This window comes from Notamacropus eugenii, chromosome 2 (assembly GCF_028372415.1).
Source record: "Notamacropus eugenii isolate mMacEug1 chromosome 2, mMacEug1.pri_v2, whole genome shotgun sequence".
NCBI lineage: Eukaryota > Metazoa > Chordata > Mammalia > Diprotodontia > Macropodidae > Notamacropus > Notamacropus eugenii.
Genome location: NC_092873.1, coordinates 388,267,405 through 388,274,116, shown reverse-complemented (window position 1 = coordinate 388,274,116; position 6,712 = coordinate 388,267,405).

Genomic DNA, 6,712 nt, shown 5'->3' with positions numbered 1-6,712 from the left:
TGAAATTATAATACTTCCACCAAGTACTTTACATGGTTCTTCAGGAGATGAAATGACATCCTTCAAATGTAATAGGATCATGGAATGAAAGCTAGAAGGTATCTTAGAGATTATCTTGTCCAACTTTGTCATTTTTTTGAGATGAGGCAACTGAATTCCAGGGAGGTGAAATAACCTGAATCTTCTTGACTAAAACTTTGAGCCATTTTATCAGTCATTCATACTTTTATGTGAGAGAATTTTGGATCCCTTTCTTCTTAAAAATATATTTTATTGATACCTTTTATCATTACATCTAGGGATGTGCTGGTAAATGTTTGCCTACTGTTCTCCATTAAAAAAGTTTGTATGATATGCAGATATACTTTTAAGTTTAATCGGCATTATTAACATTTTCTCTATCACTTTCTTAAATCTAGACAATCAATGAAAGAATATATCAAATTTTGATTTGTCACTTTTGTTCATTTCCAAGGTGCAAATGCTCACATCAAAAACTTAACAATCAGCCCTGGAAGACGTATGTGAACTGAGTCCAGCACACCCCTGACATTTGGGCGGGTATGGGGGAAGGGAGAGACAAGCCTTTCTTCCCTTTTAGATTGAGTTGTCCTTTATTACCGCAACATTTTGCCCTAATAGCTCCTCTCACCTCTCTGCAGTAGCAGGGCAAGGGAGAGATGTTTCATTATATAGTCTCTAATTCACTTTGCAGCTGCTGCCCTGCCAGGTTTCAACTCTATGGAACACAATACCTTTCCCAGGATAAGCTCATCATTTCTAAACTCACCACCACACTGTTTGCTAAAGCCTTGATTGACTCCACCCCCTTCAGCCTCTTCTCCCCTCTGATTGGAGGATTGAAGGCAGAATACCAAACTCCTCCCCATACCTTCCTTTATAGAAGGCAGAACCTAGACTCTCAGATCACTCCTTTGTATCTGTTTCCCTACTTGGATTCAACTCCAGGAAAAAAGATGTACCTACATTTTATATCCTCTGGTGTTCCTTCTCCCTTCCCTCCATTTCCTGCCCCCTTTTGTGTATTATCTCCTGCTTTAGATTGTAAGCTTATTCAGGGCAGGAACTGTCTTTTTTCCCCCTTACTTATTGTATCCCCAATGCTTAGCACAATGCCTAGCCTTTTGTGAGCTCTTAATGAATGTTTATTAAATTGCATTGAATCTAGAACCATTGTTGGGTTTTTTCTTGTTGTTTGTTTAACAGTTCAGAGTTTGGCTTCTTTTTAGTGAACTTTTCATTCATATTATTGTGGTCATTGTACATAATGTTCTTTTAGCTCTATTTAATTTACTCTGCATCAGTTTACACAAATCTTCCCATATTTCCTTAACATTCCTATTTGTCATTTCTTACCGAAGAATAATATTCTGTTCCATTCATATGCCATACCTTATCGTCAATTTCTTGGTTGATGGACAACCACTTTGTTTCCAATTTTTGCTCTCACGTTGTTGCTGTGAATATTTTGTTGTATATTATTTCTCCATTTGTCTCTTTGACTTCCTTGAGGGTTGTGAATCGTTGAGTCAAAGGGAATGGATAATTTAGGAATTTTTCCTCCATAATTTCAAATTGATATCCATCATGGTTGGACCAATTCATGGCTCTCCCAAGAGTTTATTTATATGCTTGTCTTCCTACAGCCACTCCAATATTGGCTATTTCTCTTTCTTGTAATCTTTGTTGATTTGCAGGATCTGAGGTTAAACAATAGATTTATCTTAATTTGCATTCTTTTTACTATTAGTGATATAGAGCACATTTTCAAATGCATATTTGTAGTTTGCAAATCTTCTTTTGAAAGCTGTTTGTTCATGTCCTTTAATCACGTCTGTTGAAAACTGTTCTTAGTGTTGTATATATGTCTGTGTTAGTGCTCTATATATTTTGGATATTAGACTTTTATCAGATATTTGGAGCAAATATTTTTTTCACTTGGCAGTTTCCCTTCTTATTTCATCTTCTTTGATTTTGCTCATGCAAAAGCTTTGTAATTTAATCTAATAAAAATGGTTTATTTTTGTCTTTTATGATCAATCAATTAGAAAGAAGTGGGAGGGACCTAGCTTCGCAGGACTGGGATATCATTATTCCAGTGTGATCTGCTCTTGTCAGACCTCTTCCAGGGTAGGATGTTTAGTTCTGGGTACTATGGTTTAAGAAAGACATTGATGCACAAGAAAAGTACCCAGAGGAGGTTAACCAAGATGATTAAGGCCTTGAGTACATCACTTGAGGGCCAGTCAAAGGAACTGGGCATATTTAGCTTAAAGAAAAAAATGTTTGGGTAAGAACATGATTTTTGTTGTTTAGTTGTTTCAGACTCTCTGTGACCCCATTTGGGGTTTTCTTAGTAAAGATACTGAAGTGGTTTATCATTTCCTTATCCAACTCATTTTACAGTTGAGGAAACTGAGGCAAGCAAGTTTAAGTAACTTGTCCAGGATCACACAGTAAGTGTCAGAGGCCAGATTTGAACTCAGGAAAATGAGTCTTTGCTCAGAGCTCTGTGCAATGGCAACATCTACCTGCCTGGGAGCTTGATAACTATCTTCAAATATCTGAAGAATATGAGGGAAGGATTAAACTTGTTCGGTTTGATCCCAGGGCAGATGAGAACAATTTATCGATTTGTTTCAACTGTCATGACAGCAGCTAAAGCAGGTGCTATGGAAGTCTTAAAGCTTGGTCAAATATTGAAGATACCAAGGTCATCCACTTCCTGGGCCATCACCAGTTGCTCTATTTTTTGTCTTGCCATTAGACTTCTATAACTGGAAGAGAGAGCAAGGCTGATGACTTTGTACAACTCTGCCTCACTTAAATCTAATTCACAAGCCGGTCAGGATATTACCCTGTGATGTCATTGGTATTCTTTGAAAATGAAAGACAAAAAACAAGGCTGAATTTGAACTCATATCTTCCTGGCTCCAGGCAGAGTGCACTGTCCACTGTGCCACTTAGCTTCCAGAAAAAGATATAGGGGCTTGAGTGTGTTGCAAATTTAATGAATTAACAGAATGATATATCAGCCTACAAAGGAAATACAGTTTTGGGCTTCATTAAACTAGAGTTATGTAAGGAGGAACTTCTTTATAATGAGATCTCTCCGAAATTGAAACAAGCTGTCTCACGAGGTAGTGGATCCCCATTTACAAAAGGTCTACACGAACACTTATGAGGCGCAGGGCATTCTTTTTTAGGCCTGCGTTCCACCAGGTGGCTTTCTAAGGTCTCTTCTAGCTCTTAAACATTGGAGTTCTCTGACTTTGAAAAGATAAGGACCAAGAGTCAAACCCACTGGGCTCAGGGAGGCACAAGGATCAACAGAACAACTTGGGGTGACTGGCTGAGAGAAACTGGGAGGAAGATGAAGGAACTAAGAGCCAAGAAAAAGGGCCTAGGAGCAAACCTAGCAAGAATAAAAGCTAGAGTGGAGACAATAGAGTAAAGAAATAGGAAAAAGAATTAGGTCACAACTTTAACGTTAACATAATTTGGCTCCATTGTACTCCTGTATTAGGAGGTTGACTAACAATCATAATGATAATTATAATAATTTTAAGTTCTTCTTTTGCAAACTGTAGTGTCATTATCTGCTGAGGCATTGTGCTTATTCCTCACACTTTGACTATTGCTAAAGAGGAAATGTAAGAGACAAATCCTTCCTTAGTTTTAGCTACAGCATATTCTATGCTTGCCTGGAAAGTTGAGAGCTACAGAATTGACACTTTTGAATTGTGATGCTGGAAAAGACTTTTGAGAGTCCTGGGACATCAAGGAGATCAAATCAGCTGATACTTAAAGAAATTAATTCAGACTATTACCGAGAAGGTCAAATACTGGAGCTGAAACTTAGATGTTTTGGCCACATAATGAAATGAGACTTATGGGAAAAGACCCTGATGTTGAGAAAGATTGAAGGCAGAAAGAGAAGGGGACAACAGAGGATGAGGTGGATAGATAAATGTCATGGAAGCAATGAACATTAACTTGGACCGACTTTGAAAGTGGAAGATAGAAAGGACTAGTGTGCTATATAGTCTATAGGGTCATGAAGAATTGGACATGACTGCACAACCACATGCTTGACTCTGACACAATACTTCTTACAGTATGCCAAAACATAGTTTTTTTTAAAAAAGAATTCCATTATTCCACTCCATTGCCCCCCATCAAATAATGTAGTGATTTTTAATGGGGATCTTGCAAGTGGGACCAGAAAAAGACGTTTAGGTTCTCAAAGGCATAGTTCTCCTTCTATTGCCCTTCTCCTTCCTACCTTTTTAGTGCTTCCTTTGCTCACAGTCAAGTTTAGAGCCCAGGCCAGGACTTGGTGATAGTAGGGTAGAGGGCGGGGTGTAGCTATTGGGATGGGAATGTAGAAAGAAATATGGGTGGGGTAGAACACCCCACCGGTATGGTGGGTGGTATGTCAGGGGAAGGATGGAATGTGATAGTAACAGCTAGCTGGGTTTTTCCAGGTAAAGGTGTTCTCCTATTTCACCATCAGTTCATCAGTCCTTGGTCAGTGGGCATAACTGAAGATCTAGAGAAGCTAATGGGAGACAGCAAAAGCAATGAGAACTACCTGGGTTCATGCATATTATCTTGGTATAGTGGAAAAAGTATTGATTATGGATTCGGAAGATTTGATTTCAAATCCCACTTCTGATGCTTTCTCCCTCTTTGATCTTTGGCAAGTCATTTAACCTGCCTGGGCCTCGGTTTCCTCATCTATACAATGAAGAGATTGGACAAGGTAGCTTCTGATATCTCTTCCAGATATAGATCTATGATCTGATTATTATTGCTTGCCCTAATGGAGCATTCAGATCTCTGGAATAAAAAAGAGCTAAGCTCCTTGGAGTCAGCTGGAGTTCTGAGAAAAATGTCATGCCCTGCTCAAAGCAGAGCTAGCAGGCACCACTAATTAGGAAACTCCCTAGGCTGGGGGAAAAGGGTAATCCTCATAGAGGGCAGAGGAGGTGAAGCTTGAGACTGGAGAACAGATGTGATCTGATGGTATATTATCTGTGGGGTGTTGATATAACTGGTTCAAAGCCAAGAGGCTAGGCCAAGGATGAGGAAGCCAAAATGTAAGAAATCTGGAGAGATGAACACTGTGTGCTAACTTAAGGTGCTTTCCAGAAGCTTGGATCATTTTATTCCAGTGATCTGCTTGACTCATCCCAATTAATTCTGCTATCCTAGGTGGTGTCAAGAGGTTGACTCGGTTACTTCCTCTAAATTTGGGGCCTGTCCAGATGGCAGATAATGGTGATTTTGGGAGGGGAAGAGAGAGAGAGAGAGAGAGAGAGAGAGAGAGAGAGAGAGAGAGAGAGAGAGAGAGAGAGAGCTGAACAAATTATAGTATGTGAATGTAATGGGATTATTGTGCCATAAAAAAAGACTTAGGGATGATTTCAAAGAAACCTGGGAAGACTTAAATGAACTGATACAGAGTGAAATGAGCAGATCCAGGGAAACAATTCATACTGAATGATAACACTCTCTTCTCAGACTTAACTGTGATTAATCTGATGCCAAGTAGAATTTCTACCAGATGACCCTTGCTTATAAGAAATTTTTCCTATTCTCCTGTTTACATATATTCTCCCCAGGAGAATGTATGCTCTTTAAGGATATCATTCAACCAATCATCAATCAAACAAATATTTTCTTAGTACTCCCTTGGGAGAGGGCCATTGGAAATACAAAAAATGAAATAATCTCTACTCTCAAGGAATTTACTCTATTGGGGAATTATATTTTGTTTCACTTTTGTATCCCTAATGCCTGGCAGTATCTTGATTATCTTAGGAGATTAGTTAATAGATGCTTGTTGGATTGAATTGAAAGTCTAGGACAGGAATATCTTGGACCAAGGTGTATTTTTAATACCTGAGTTAATTTTTAGTCCCAGATTAAAAGATAAACCATCTTTTTTCTAACTTGTCACCCTTCTCTACATAATCATAGTGTCATTGGCTCAGAGAGAACCCCCAAATCACCTGTTCTACTCAAAACCTTTCCATAAAAGTTAAAAACTCTCTGTTTTCTATTATTAAGTTCTCCCTAATGCCTAACCTATGATCCTTTTACTATAATTTAAACCTATTTCTCCTTATGTTATCCTCAGCTGGAAGCAAGATCAGCTACTTCCCACCACTCATACAATTTCCTTTCATAACCTTGATATGTAATATCAGATTCTCCTGCAGCTTCCTTTTTTTTCCTGGATAAATAAACTTGGTTCTTTTAGGCCTTCCTTGTGAGACCCACTTCATTAACCTTTGATCACTCTTGACTGTTCTGGACCTACATTCTTTTCAAGCATCCCATTCTGTTCTGTTTCTGATTCCTCTATCTGACTTCCCCCAGAGCCCTGGGTAGAACACTCCTCAAAAAATACTCATTGGCTGCCTGCCTGCCTGGGAATCAGCTGTTCCCTGGCTATTTGGCTTGACAGAATTCCCTGTGGTGCCTGTAGGGAGCCTTAGGCATGATTACTTTACTCAGACTGCTTGAGGCAGAGTGGCCTACAAGCCCTATCCTCAATTACAGTGCACAGATTGTAGGGTACCCATTCATTGGGGAGAAAGTTCCTTTCTCCCCATTGTTTCCCTTATTCATAGTTACCTGAGAGGTTTATGTGGAAATGTGTGAAAAGCTGAAAGAAGTTGTT